We start from the raw sequence: 15004 nt of genomic DNA, 5'->3' as shown, positions 1-15004 counted from the left end.
GCTTAAACTGCAAGTGTAAAAATATTCCTCTTTTTTTCCAGTGACATCTATGATTTTAGTCACATGAAACCCTATATGAAGTCAGTGGAGTAGTTTAGATTCTCTAAGCATCTATATTAGTTTACCAAGAGGTGCTAAGTGTCATATTTTCTTTTCCTTTGTGTTCATTTGATTATACATATGTGCTGTTTTGATCACTTTAAATACAAAATACAGAAAGCTGGTCTTTCACTTTAAAGAAATTCAGAAGCTCCAAGCCATAATCAGAGAAAATCATTGTGTTTATCTTAGTCTCTTTTCAAAACAAGCAAATCTTTAAGTGTTATTTCATTAAGATACAAAATTATGAATCAGATGGGTGTGCTCAGTCAGCACAGAAGTGCTGACAAGAATCACAAGATAGTGATTCTTAATAGCCATGTAAGCCTTCTGGTTCTCAGGTGTTTAATTTGTTTTAGTTTATTTGCTTCCAGAAATATTTTGGTCCTTCTTCTCTTCCATAGGCATTCATTTGCTGGCTTATCCCAAACTCTCAAATTCCAGCATCTCTGTAATAACCTTTACGATCTTTGTCTTTCCCTTATCTCCCCTGCAAAAAATCCTTATGTTCCAAATTACAGCAAAGTCACCCTGGTCTTACACAACGTAACTCTCCCCTAAATCCTGCACTCTACCTTTTAGAAGAGTTCAGCTAGAGTTGAATCCCTCATCTTTTTGCAGAGCTCCCCAAAAATGCCTGTATTTCATAGACAAGAAAAAAAAAAACATTATCTACAGTTCTTGCATCCCCCGCTTCAATTTCAACAAAGATCTACCAAGGGAACCCATTCTCTTCCCTGTAGCCAGGAAGTCTGTTCACCACAGAAAATGGAAGTATAGTCCTGCACAAGGTTTTGGTAAAGCTGCTACAGAGCTTTTATTTGCATAGCTTGGCTCACCACAGCAGAGAGGAAAGGAAAAGGACTGGAGAAAGGCATCCCTGTTTTGCCAGATGAATAACAGTGTCTGCAGAGCATGTCCTCAGCTAAGTTGTTGCGTCTTTTCCTCATCAGCTCAGAGTAAATATTATTTTGGTTTTGTGATTGAGAGACAAAGAGCAACAGAAGGAGTAGGAGACACAGAGGTTAGGTGTAATTTTCCTGTTTTCTTTTATCCCTTTCTTTCTCAGCCTCTTTCCTCAGATGCATTCCATGCTCCTTTTAACTATCAATGCATTATGTTGTTTAGAGTTTCAACTCTGTAGTAAAAACCCCTAAATAGAAAAATTGTTTTAACATTTGGCACTTACCAAAAATACCCTGAAGTATCACTCTAAGAGCCTGTAAAGAACATAATATGAACGAAGTGGACATCAGGGCAATTTACATTATAATCGATTTTCCTTTTCTTTCCCAATAGACACTAGAGAGTGTATGTGTATATGACTGTAATTTAATGCTATCCATACAGTCAAACTGAAAGAAAACTCTGGGCTTTTTGTATATTTTAACAGATCTATTTCAATAATTTATATTGTTTAAATGAAACCTGACTGAGTTCAAATGCAAAAAGGAAACAAGACATCAGGCAGAAGCAGGGATGGGCTACCCAAGAGGAATATAGAGTCATTGCCCAAGCATGCAGGGTTGGAACTGGGAAAGCCAAGGCTCAGCTGGAGTTGAAGCTAGTCAGGGATATGACAGGCAGCAAGAGAGGCTTCAGTAAGTATATCAGCAGCAAATGGAAATTAAGAAAAATATGGTCCCACTGTTCAGTGGAATAGAGACCTAGGGACAGAGGACATGGAAAAGGCTGAGATATTTTGTGCCTTCCTTGCTTTGGCCTTTCTTGGTAAAGTTTGCTTTCAGGCCTCCCAGGTCCCTGCAACTAGTGGCAGAGCCTGGGGGAGTTAAGTAAAGCCCACTTCAGAGAAAGGCCAGTTTAGAGATCACACATGCGAATTGGATATAGAGAAGTCTGTGGCATCAGGTGGGCTGGATCCAAGAGTGCTGATAGAGCTTACCAATCTCATTGCAAGGTTGTGGTCAATGATCTCTGAAACGTTATGCTAATTTTGGGAGATACCCGAGATTGCGCTCTATGATTGGCTCCATGGATGAGAGAACAGTGAGAACAGTGAAGATTCTTAGAAAAGCCTTCAACACAATCTGCATAGAATCTTTATAGCAAATTGGTGAAATATAGACTGGATAAATGAACTAAAAGGTGGGGTAAAATTGACTGGATACAAGGCTCAAACGGTGGTGATCAATAACACAAAGTCTAAGTGGTGACCGGTTACTAGTGGTGTTCTTCAGGGACTGATGCTGGGGCTGGTACCATTTGATGTTTTTATAAACAACCTGGGTAATGGGATGGAGTGCACCCTCAGCAATTTGTGGATGATAACAAACTAGGGGAAGTGGTTGGTATGCTGGAGCTTAAGACTGCTATTCACTTGGACCTCAACATGCTGGAGAAATTAGCTGACAGAGACCTCATCATGTACAGCAAAGAGAAACTCAAAGTCCTGCACCAGGGACTGAATAATCCAGTGCATCAGTGCAGCCTGGTCATCAACCGGATAGAAAAGAGTTCTGCAGAAAAGGTCCTTAGGTCCTGAGGGACAAGTTGAACATAAGCTGTAATTGTGCTCCTGTGGTGAAGGCGGCCACTGGCGCACCGAGCTGCATCAGCAAGAGCAGAATCAGCAGGCTGCAGTAAGTGATTCTTCCCCTCCATCAGAACTGGTGAGACCACATCCGGAGCACGCTCTGTTGGGCCCCCCAGTAGAAGACAGACAATGACATACTAGAGCAAGTCAAGCAGAGGGTCAGCAAGAGGGTTAAGGGCCTCAAGCACATGATGTATGAGGGGAGGCTGGCTGAGAGAACTGGGTTTGTTTAGCCTCCAGAAGAGAAGGCTGAAGGGAGATGATCTTGCTGTCTACAGCTGCCTACTGGGAGGGTGTAAAGAACATGGATCCAGACTCTTCTTGGAGGTGTATGATGAGAAGACAAAAGGCAACAGACACAAGTTGCAACATGGGAAATTCTGATTAAATACAAGGACACATTTCTCAACCATGAGGGTGGTCAAACACTGGAACAGTTTGTCTAGAGAGGTTCTGAAATCTCCATCCTCAAAAACAGTGAACTGGACTGGACACATCTCTAAGCAACCTGCCCTAATTTGACCTCCTCTGAAGAGCAGTTTGGATCAGATCATCTCCAGAGGTCCCTTCTAAATGAAATTATTTTGTGATTTTTATAATCATTTGATTTTTCATAAGTGACTGAAATTTTGGTCTTTACTTTCACACTCTCTGAGGGATCACTAAAGAAGCCAGTGTCAATACCAATGGAAGGTAACCGCCTGATACATGTTAAAGGTTTCAGTTGAGCTCCCGTTGAAAATAAATCTTTTAAAATTCATCCATCATAATTTCTATAATTATTTTGAATCTTTAAAAGTTTTAATATTACATCAAACAACAAAACAAAACTTGAAAAGCTAAGATTTATTTTATATTTGGGCAGCTGTATTATTCTTTAGGTAGCTTTCCTCAACACACTGAATCGCTTCAGTCATTTTGGTAGGAATTATTCAGCATTACAGTAGGAGGAAATCCATCTTGGATGTGGCATATCAATAACATTATTTTTACTGTGTACTTTCCACTGTACATTTCCAAGAAAACAAAAAATAAACCTTCTTTCAAGGAAATAAGCACAGTTCTTTTAACAAATAGCCTATTTTCTTTGGATGTGAGTCAATCAATATATACTATCATGCATCTTAAAGTGCTTTCAAGAGAACTTTTAATGAGCCTAATGCAATTTGTCACAGTTAAGTCCTGTAACTTGCTATTCAAAAAAACTCCCATTGACTTTATGTTGAGTCACTACTATGTGAGGCCTTTGTTGCTATGCCTGCTGTGCTTTTGAATAGACAGCCAGTGTTTAAGAAATCTCCTTGACTTCGTTGGACTTGATATTAATACTGGGAGGAAGAAAGAATGTTAAGGGTTATGCTTTTTAAGGGATTATTTTGTTGTTTCAGTTTAAAGTTTCATCCACTTTCTTTGAAAACAAATTGCTTGTGTTTTTTTTTTTTTATTATTATTATTAAAAAAGACAGGAGATTGAAGTTAAAATAATTTCTGTATATTACTTTCTACAAATTTTCTACTGTACATATACCTTGTTTCGAGTGAGCAGATTTGTAATAGAGTGAAGGTTGGATGAGCTGAGAAAGTAGAAATGCACCATAACCCAACAGCTGAAATTCTTTTCTTTAATTTTCTAATTGTACAAGGTTAAAGATCAGTTTCTAAAATTATAATCTTTTAATCTCTTTTTTTTGAGAGGGAGAGAGCATCAAGTTTTAAAAAACATAACAAAATGGTCATCCTTGCTAACATTCAAGTCTTAGGAATAAGAGACAAATAGACTTTCATTTTTCTCCATTTAGTGAAATGTTTGCACTCATAATAGCTTTAAATAATTATGGAGATAACAGAAAATGGATTTTGTTGTTATTATTGTTGACTAGAGTTCATTCTGATTTATTATATGGATTTCTTTCCAATATTGATATAGGTTGAATATGCGCTGCTATATGAGTGCTTTCCACTTATAACGATGTTAAGGGATGCTAACTTTTCACTTGAACTGCAGGTACAAATTATGTGCTACAGATAAATTAGCTCACATTCAGAAGGGAGAGAATGTGTGTGTTTACATTGTAGAGATTCTTTGTTATTTCTAAATCTGGAAAGGCAATCTACTGGTTATCTTTTTCTATATTTGTATTTCTAAATAGAAATAAGAAAGCTAAATATTGTTTAAAGCATGACCACCTGAAAGAACAGATACAAAGTTCTATTCTACCACCGAGTTAAAGATGTGTAACACTTATTAAGTTAAACTATCCAGTTTGCCCAAATGGGTATGTAATTTGAACAGTTTATAAATATCTCATAATACAAGAAAATGGCATAGCTAATCTATTAAAAAGTGAAGGGACTACTAATCACATTGCTATATTTAGTTTTAAAGTATCAGAATGACCATGTGATTTTCCCTTTTTATCCTGCCTTTCATTCATCTTGTCTTCATCTAATACATAATAAAAAATGCAACTGATAAGAAAAGTACCATGGTACATTTTTTGAGTCATATGTCTTTACAGTTATAAACTGAAAATGTAAGAGAACAGGTAAAAATGTGTTAATCAGTTCTATAGTTTGTAATGCTAAGATTTTGAAATTAATTACTATGTCTTTTTTGCATAAGATTCTAATAAGCATAAGGACAGCCTTTACTATGAATTTAGTAACTCTTCATAGGGGTTCCATTAAGCCCTACAGAACTTGATGTACTTAATTTTATTGCTCAGATAATATAATTTTATGTGAATTTAAGAACAAAAATATGATTAATTAAGGAAAATCTAAGTTTTGCAAAATATGAAAATGATTAACATAACTCTTTAAACATCCAATTAACTATTTTTTTAGTTTACCCATCAAAGAGCAACGATGTTGACCTTTAAATCCACCTGCCATATTTAATGAACATCCTTAATTTTGACCTATAGAAACCATCTATAACGTGATACACTTACTACCAGTGATTAATATGCTTAAGGTAGTTTTGGAAGTCTGAAAAATAAATTTAAGGTGTTCAAAACCTGGAAATTATTGCTAACAGAAGTGTCAGAATAGACATTTAAGGTGCACTGAATTTCTGAATGTGCGTCAAATCAGATCGCTTTTCAAGTTTTAAATATGTAGAAGCATTTATTAGCAGCAAAGCTCCAACAAAGTCTTTGCAACCAAGAGATAATTCTGTTTTCTTGGTAAATCTCTGGGGAGGTTGGTACTTTCTGTGGTTATAGTTGATACAGAATAGTCGGAGCTAAGTGAGAAAATCGGGAATACAGGACAACATGCAGTGAATGGCATGAAACTAGAAATAGCGCTTTTAAGGGACCTAAACCAGAAGTCAGTTCCAAACTGGTGCAGTTTACCACAAAGTGATGTATTGTGGTCCTACAAACTGTAGCTCACAGTGATTTTGCTTGGGTGGTTAGCCAATGCTTTCTTTTTGGTACCTTTGTTAACTGGACTGAAAAAAAAAATGTTGATTGAAATATAAATCTCTTAGGTGGAAGTTGGTGGAAGTAAATCATGTGAATCTATAGCTGAATTGGTCCAATGACTTCTGTACTACTATTTTCGATTGAAGTAAATTTACCTTAGTGATATTGTGGCCAGAACTTTGCAGTACATAAAAATACAAAATAAGTTAATGTAGGAGCAGCAAATAAGATATGCAATTAATGCCAACAATGTAATCGCCACACTGTATGTCTCTTAAAGGCAGTAAATAGTGATCAAGCACTTTATGCTGTTTATGTCTCCGTAAGTGTAATTATCTCCAGCAGTCTCTAGACATTTTTTATCTTCATGGTGGATTTTCGGTAGAAATGAAGTAGCAGTAACTTTGAAAAGCCAGTGTACATTTATTCTCTTTGCTATAAAATAGAAAGCCTATGAATAGCATGTATTATATGGGTAATGTAATGTACAGATTTGCTGCAATTTGATCATTATGTGGCTTTCTGTATTTTCTATCATATCCAATACAATAAGATAGAAATTGCAGTGAAGTGTTAGATTGACTTAAATTAGCCAAGACTGGTAATAATGATTATTCTTACTGCTTCTCTCCATGTCAGAAAGTGATGATTGAAACTTGCTGCTATTGCTCTTGTTTCCAGTTATTTGGAGGAGAATTTTGTCTAAACAGGAAGATCAGGACAGTTTTTGAGTTTATTTCAAAACAGAGTTCTTGCTGATTTCATATTTTAGGGTTTTAGCCATGCATGCACCACATTTTTTTCATGGGAATTCACTTAAAAAGGTAATAAAATCTTAATTTAAAAACAGCAGAAGACATTTTCATTGTTTTTAATCTGTCAGATGATGCCCAATATATTTTATTAATGTTTAACTGTTCCTCTGCAAGGAAACAGAATTGCCTTTGTACTCAGAACCCCCAGAGCATAAAACTGTGCTTAAATGCCTCATAATAAGTGAACTGTTTTTCAGACAAATTTTCTTTTTCATTTGTGTACCATTTCATTGCGTTATTTATATTAAATTTATTACAGTCTTAGTGTCCTTATTTATTTTGATCACTGCCAGTTTCTAAGTAAAGGATTAAAATGTATCTAAATTTTCTCTTTTATTTTTAAGTAGTTGTTTGTCTTTTTTTTGTACTTTTCCTGAGGACTCTTCATTTATGTCTTAAGTGGCTGACTACTCTCAAACTCTATTGTAGTAGGCAGGAATTGGAAGTGTTTAACAACTGGCAAAATCAAGTAGTTTCTGAAGAAAAAGCAAAAAAAGCAACCTCTAGCCACGTTAAAAAGTGGACTTTCCTCAGTGGAGCACTTGTTTATATAAGGCACACTTTCCATCAAGCAGAGTTGCTGTTTCCATTTTAGTATAAAATAAACTGCTTTTATAACATGAATTACCAACCGTTTACATCAGTTCTTGCCAAAATAAAGACTTTGGAATACATTTATTTGCAAGAAAATAAATTAAATTGCTGTTCATCCATTTTTTAAACATCAAGATAGAAAGAGGATCCAGTTTTGCTATTATTTTGTGAAAAGAAACATACATTTCCTGTATCAGTAAATTTCTGATGCTCTTGGAATGCAAACATATCAAAATACTGAATTCAGTTTATTGTTTGTTTTTTTTTTTTATGAGCCCATACAAAGGCTGACATTGTAAAACCAACAATATGCACAACTGAGCCACCCACCATGCACGGGAAGTAGAACAGTGAGACAAATAAGAGATGGAAAATTATCTGTGCATTGAGCAGATAATACCTGATTTTTTTCTGTTGTGATTTGACAAGTATCAATTTTAGCATTTATGTTTATTTTTAAGACTATTTTACTTAATTTTTTCCCTTGCGCTCCTCCTCTCAAGATGCTACCATACCCTGCCATTAATATTTAATCTGTTCTTCCCAGCAGACAAGCATATTTTATTTCAGCTCTCAACATTTATCCAATCTACAGAAGAACTTCAGAGAGAACCATAAAGAGGGAGAAGTCATTATATTTCACACAGTCATGGAACTGGAAGAGACATCAATCTCATCTTCCCCCATCTAAATACAAAATCAGTAAAACCAGTCCCATGCGATAATTATATTTGTTCTCTTCCACCACCAAGACATTGTTCATCTTATGAAATTTTAGTGTCTGTGGGTGTATGCTTGGGTTTGTAATGTCTAGTATGGCTCTTAGGGAAGCTAAGTCTGCAGCAGCAACTTTCAAATAGACTACTGTTGTACCTGGTTTGCAACAGGTCTTTTTTCGTTGAAGATTTATATCTGAGAATACGAATAGGTAGTTTCTTTTCTGCATATAGAAGTCTTTTTAGATTGTCAGGAATAATTTCTTTTCTGTTGCAGTGTTATCTGAACTAGGGTATGAAGTTTAGCTATTTAGAAAAATATTGTTATTTAGGACATGTCTTGTGGTATTCATTAAGAGTGAAAATTCCCTGTGAATGAAAATCATGCTTGTGGTCTGCTTAATTAATTAGATTTGCTCCCAGTAGCAATATAGTACATGGATTTTTTTTAAAAGTGCAGTCCAGTTGGTATGTGATCTGAGAACAGACGTGGGCTATGTGCGTATTTCCTCCTAGCTGAGCTTGGGCACAATCTGCCAGACATTCTCTCTGTTTGGGAATGACATGGTCTACACGTTTTGCAGGAGATGACTTTGAAAATAGGAGAGGTACCATGTTTGTAATTGCCTCAGGGAAGGGAAGGAAAAAAAAAAAAAGAGTACCTGTCTTTTGGCATTGAAAAGTAAAAGGAAAGGAAGAAGATGCCATAGTTAAAGGTGAGATAAACCTCAGGGCCCATTGCAGTTCATTTCAAACAACTGAACTGGTACCATCACCTTGCAACCTGAAAGCCTGGGTTACAATCCCACTATTTTCCAACAGTAACTGGAAGGCCCAAATATATTTGAATCCTTCAAATTCTGTGGCCAGCCATTGGGAAAAGTGTTTCAAAACAGTTCTTCTAAAGAAGTACACTGTTGTTCACACTAAGGTCCACGGCAATCCGAGAGAAGCACTGAATCAACAAAGCTGGTAAAAAGAGACAATTATACTGTAGTCTTATCCTTCCCTTGTTACTGTCAGTAATTTTCCTGGTGCTATTAAAGATAGTCTGCCTTGCTCCTGTTTCTGCTTTTGTCAGTGCCTTCATAACTGTATTTCCTCTACTTTTTTCTAGGCTGTCATCCTAGCCATTTAATATCTTGTAAAATAATATTTGTGCAAGTTGCATTGTGGCTTGAAGATAGTCTCTTCACAGCTAGTTGCTGAACTGTTATCATCTGAGTATTTTTTGGGCTTTTTCTTACCTAGATTGTTGCATTATCTGCCTGTTTCTTTCCTCGACAACCAACTTATAAAAAATACCAGTATAATTACATGTTCAGATAACCTATTATGCTATACATGACCTATATCTATGGCTAGGTTACATGACCCTAGAATTATTACATCTAAATCTCAGCTGTGCTCCAGGAAGAATTTCTCTGGCACATGATAAAGGAGAACCATAGTACTGTATTGGTATTCTTCGTACCTCAAGTAGAGAGGTCCTAGAAGCTACTTTTTAAAGAATTCAATCCCATTAAGGACTGCTAGGTACTGAATCAGTGTCAATACACCGAAGTGAAATCTAACTGAGGGTTAAGGAATGATAGTACACTGAGAGACTGAAAAATCTCAATGTTTTTCCAGAACTGGCTTCAATTAATAAGCAGACAGCTGGAGATAAAATATTTTTAAGAGAAGAGGGTCTGGCTGAAGACCAGATTTCCAGAGGAGACAAAACAAATCAGGAGTTGCACCACTGGTAGAAAATGCTGCCAAGTCTTATGAGATCTGGTTAAACTTTTTCATCATAATATGAATGACATGTACAGAGAAGATTCTGCAAAGTCCAACGGAGACTTCATTAATGCTAGCCTGTTTTACCTAGAGGGCTCACGTGTGCTCCAGGAGTGCTAGAAGTACTACATCCTCTTGTTCTAAGCTCTAGCATTAGTAAAGTGTGCTTTTATCTCTGTATATAGACACATTTGGGTTTTTTAGGTTAGTAATTTACGTTTGTTGGGATAGAATGTGCTACGTTGCATTCAACCTCTGTTTCTATAAATGAAATAATGAAGGCAAAAGTAAAGATTAATTTATTAGAAAATGCCTTTCTCTGCAAATACACTCAGAAAAATTGTAGTTCCCATTCTGGTTTGTCTTTCTGCACTCCACTGAGATGGGAGACTCTGAAGTCGTGTTTATTTTCAGAACAGTTCATACAGTTGCCAGACATGGGATCCAAATGTCTTGGCAAACCCCATCCTTAGTCCTCATATTCCCTAATACAGAATTATGACTGGAGTTAAAGAGGCATGACTCTGTTGAAACGTCCAGTACTGGTCCCATATTCCTTCAAATACTTAGAAAGTATATGTGTGTGCTTTTTTGAGCATTTCTGTAGCTTTACAGAGATGCAATGAAATGAAAAAAATATTCCATTTTAACTCATGCTGTTCATCCCTTCTGCAGTTTGTTTCTTTAGTTTATTTCATGCTCTTGGAGCAGGAAACTTCTAGTTTTCCAAAGTTATTGCCTGTGTTCCACTTCACACTAAGGGCGCCATTCTGGTCTGACTGAAACAAGCATAAAAATACTACAGTGAATTTGAGTAGGTAGGTGTATTGAGCTTTTAGTGTCTTTTCCTGTTTATTAACATATGAAACACCAGCTATATCTTCAATCTAAGTATGTTGTTATGCACTGAATTTGAGCTTTGTTCTGTGGGTTCAGAATAACCTCTTTTAACTCTGTATGATAAGTATAGAAAATTTGAAGATTACTTGACTCTTGAACGATACTGTGCTGCTATTTATCCTGGCAAATAAAGAATTTTGTTTCCTTCCTCCCATTATGCATAGCAAGGATCCAGGACATATACTTGAAATACCATGCAGATAAAAATCACTGTCAGACTTGAGATCAGTCACTTTGTCTGTTGATTACTAGATTCTGCAGCTACCCATGCAACTACTTGAAGACAATATGGACTACCAGTTAGATATCTAAGATAATAGTTACTTTTTTTTTTTTAAAGAGGTGTATTTTTTTCATTTAAAGAAGTAAAATACCAAGCACCACCTGAATACAAACATCAGCCCATCATTAACTTACAAATAAAACAAAAGGCAAAAATAAAAATATAATGATGAGGTGTTCTCACAAGCTGTGGAGAAAAACTGTCTTCTTGTCACAATAGAATTTGCATTACATTTCAAAGAAAACCTGAGTGTTTCAAGTAGGGATACAAAATAATCTCTAATTGTATATTTGGAGTCTAGTATGATATTTAATTCTTACGTCAGATCCCAGAAATAAGTAGTGCATCAGATGTTTAATGACATGCTCTGACTGTCTGTTCTTTCGTTATTATACCACGAACTTGAATATATTCTTCCTTCAACTTCCTTTCTTATAATGTCTTTGATAGAACCTTACTCAGGTGATTGGAAGAGAGGCATAATAGATCTTGACACTGGAAAAGAAATATTGTTTTCTTTCATAGGTATTTTATTATACCTATTATTATAATTTATTTATTATATTTATTTTGTTATGTTAAAGTGACTTCTAACAGAAAATAACATGAATCAAAATTATAGATTTTCTAATTTTTCATGCAAGTTTGAATTAAGATCAGGAGCTGGATCTAGAATTTTGGTGGTTCTGTATTTGGTAGGTCAGAATGAAGTCCTGGAAACAAATTTCCTTGAAGTCTGGGGAAAATTCAGATTCAATCCATGTCTGACCTTTGCAGGATAATCCATCTCTTTGTGGGCTTAAAATGTGAAAAATAAAATGGTAAGATTCAGATTTTGTACGGAAAAAGTCAGAAAGATGTAGAAATTACAGGATAAGGGAGTCTACCTGACTTGAAGGTGCATTTGTAATCATAAGCATGAGCATTGTTTTAAACTGTCCAAACTGCATTTTATATGCATTTTGAAAATGTACATATTTTCTTGTCAGCAAGAAGATCAATACAGTCCTGTCCAAATTGTTCATCCATTATTTAGCCTTTCTAGTGACAGCATTACTGTCAGCCTTTGTTATAGAACATCATTTAATTAAAATTTCATTCATTGTAGGAAGGATGAGGAAGTAAATCATGTCTCAATAATGCAAATCTGGAAGGGGAAGGTATTGTCATGTGTATTGAAATAACTGCAAGGTGTTAGGTCATTTCCAGGTTTACGTTTGAGGCGAAAGCTTTGCCCCAGATGACTCGGACTGGAACTGTCTGAAATATCCAGGTCCCACCAAAATTAATGGGCATTAGACTGTATACCTAATAGTTCAAAAACAATGTGTTATATACAAGGCTTATCTAGTTGCTTTCCCATGTGCTAAACTCTTTACATAACAGTACGTTTATTAACTGCATTCTGAAAAGTTTGTCTAAGCTATGGCAACAATTTTAAAGCAGAAAAAAATTGGTGTTAGAGAAGGCTGGTTTGTGAGAAGTATATAGTTCAGAAAAGCCACCATTCTTCCATTCCCTGTGGATAATGAATTGTTTTTTGAAATTATCTCTTTGCATAACTATCTGTTACAGTAATAGCATGACTGAAATGCCTTGACACCCATTCAGCCTCACAGACAATTTATGCAAGGTGCTGTACAAGTGCATAAAACCCCTTCCTCTTACGGTTCCTTACATGACTAGAAACAACAAAGGGAGTAGCAGGAAAACAGTCAAAGAAAGACATATGAGTGAGCAAATTATAGCCTTCATCCATTGATAGGTACCGCAAAATTCAGAATCCCAAACCGACTAATGCTCAGGGTACACCACTCTCTTGGGTAATAGAGGAAAGCTTGATTTATGTAGTTAGGTTAGGAGTGACCGGCAGCTCCAGCCACTCCAGCCCACAACTCCCTCCTACCCCAGCCAGTGGAGCCCAGCCTGGGGACCCAGGGACCTGGGGTCTCTGCCCAGGCTGAGGGACCTGGCTGCCACTTTCCTGTTTGCAGGTTCAACGAGTAGCAAAGCGGAGAACATGTCCCAGAGACCAATAATAACTGTGTGCTAATATAGTGTAGGTCAAGAACTGATACTTCAGATGCAGAGAAGTCGAGAATCACGTATTGAAATGCCTCTATGGTTAGTTCTCAAATGCTATCAAAAGTTGGTAGTAATTTTTTGGAATATATTGCTGAATCTAATCATACATTTGTGGCTTAGTTATTTGGATCATACTCTTTTTGATGTGAAGAATGAATTGTGGCTCTAGTTTTTGATCTTATTCTTCAGTTAGTGCTTGAAGGATGGTGGATAATCTTTCATTATATTCAGATATATCCATATAATGTCCTTGGCTTTGCTGGGTTTACATGAATATTACTAAGCGTTTACCTCAGTGTTGGTAACCTTGAATTTAATATTTAAAACAAAGGAATTGTGGAAGTGCTTTGAACCGGAAGATGATACACAGGTTTCCTGCACAGCTCTGCTAATGCATTGAAGATCTAAATGACCATGTGCTTGGTGTTAGTTTGGGGTTTTTGCTGAGAAGGAGTTATAGGGTAGTTTCAGTGACAGTTTGAAAAACTGACAGTCATACTGAAAGAGTGAGCTCTTTAAATATAATTGGAGAAAGCACCTGATAGAGACATGCAAATATTGTGCTTGCATCCACCAAACAACAGAGAATTAACTTGCACTTTCTGGCTCTCTGTACTGTTGCCTGTAAAGCCTCAGATGAATCAGTTTAATCAGTCACTGGAAAGAACAAGTTAGAAAAAGTAGGAGGCAGGTTTCTGAAAGCCCTGTCCTCTTTTCATCAGATAAGCCACTAGTCAATGCTGGGAAGAGAATATAAAGCCTGTCCCTACAACTTGACTTTTCTGCCAATCCAAAATAACAATTCCCACAGTCTAGGATTAGCACCATTTTGGTGGGGGGTAGTTGGTCTGATGAGGTTATTATGCACTAGTTAGGTAATTGGGGGATCCCTAGAAGTTTTTCCTTCTCCATCTGATGTGTATTAGTGTAAGGGGGTTATTTATCTTTCTCATAGCAGTTTATGGCTTCCTGCGATAGTGTCACAATTTTGCTCCGAAGGCGATATGACCTCAAGACAAGCCTTTGCCCAATTTTTTGAAATACCTGTCAGAGCTAACTTTTAGCATGGTCACTGCTTAATTTCTGTAACATCCCTGATTAATTCTTTGGCACCACCAGTGAACTCTGAAGTGAGTGCTTACTGAAGTGCATCGGGGAAATTTAGGAGCTACCAGCAGCAATTTTAGCTGATGGGCAAGACTGTTCTAGAAAATTTTAAAAAACATTACTGGTCATATGAATGTTCTGGCAAAGCCTTTCAGTTAAAGTGATCTTAATTATATTTTGGGGAAGACTTACATGTATCTGAGGTTTTTTTAGTAATAGGTGCCACATTAAGCAGCATCTGTTCTCAAGCCCCAGTTGCTTGTTTTTGCCCTCTATTCATTGCCGTCTTTTAGTCAGTCCAACTATTTGTGTGGCATGTGATAAACTGTACTCGGGAACAGAATTTAAAATGACTTTCATTCCCTTTTCCTCCTGCTATTCAAACAGTATCGGTTTGATAATCTCTTATTCTCCTGTCTCGACAAATAGTTGTTTCCATGCTATTGAAGAAGGAAGTAAGGCATTGGGGATCGGAAGTTGGGTAGGAAAGTGGGAGAAGGAATGGGAGCTGTATAATCTGTCTTAGCTACCAAAACAAAGGTGTGTGATTTTTTTACCCTTGTCAGTCAAGAACTGCATGGCTAGTCATCTTCCTAGCTGAAATCTGCAAAACCATTATGCATTTTTCAGACTTTTAA

At 36.4% G+C, this 15004-nt stretch overlaps 1 protein-coding gene across 1 annotated transcript in view; it reads left to right on the top strand.

Annotated features, from left to right (window-relative positions):
• CNTNAP2 (contactin associated protein 2) overlaps nt 1-15004 on the top strand; it is a 1225394-nt gene that overhangs the window by 734507 nt on the left and 475883 nt on the right. The gene's annotated exons all lie outside the window — the stretch shown is intronic.

The sequence above is a fragment of the Aptenodytes patagonicus genome, chromosome 2 (genome assembly GCF_965638725.1).
Source record: "Aptenodytes patagonicus chromosome 2, bAptPat1.pri.cur, whole genome shotgun sequence".
Taxonomy (NCBI): domain Eukaryota; kingdom Metazoa; phylum Chordata; class Aves; order Sphenisciformes; family Spheniscidae; genus Aptenodytes; species Aptenodytes patagonicus.
The sequence above is the reverse complement of the archived record's forward strand: the minus strand, read 5'-3'. Positions and strand labels throughout refer to the sequence as shown.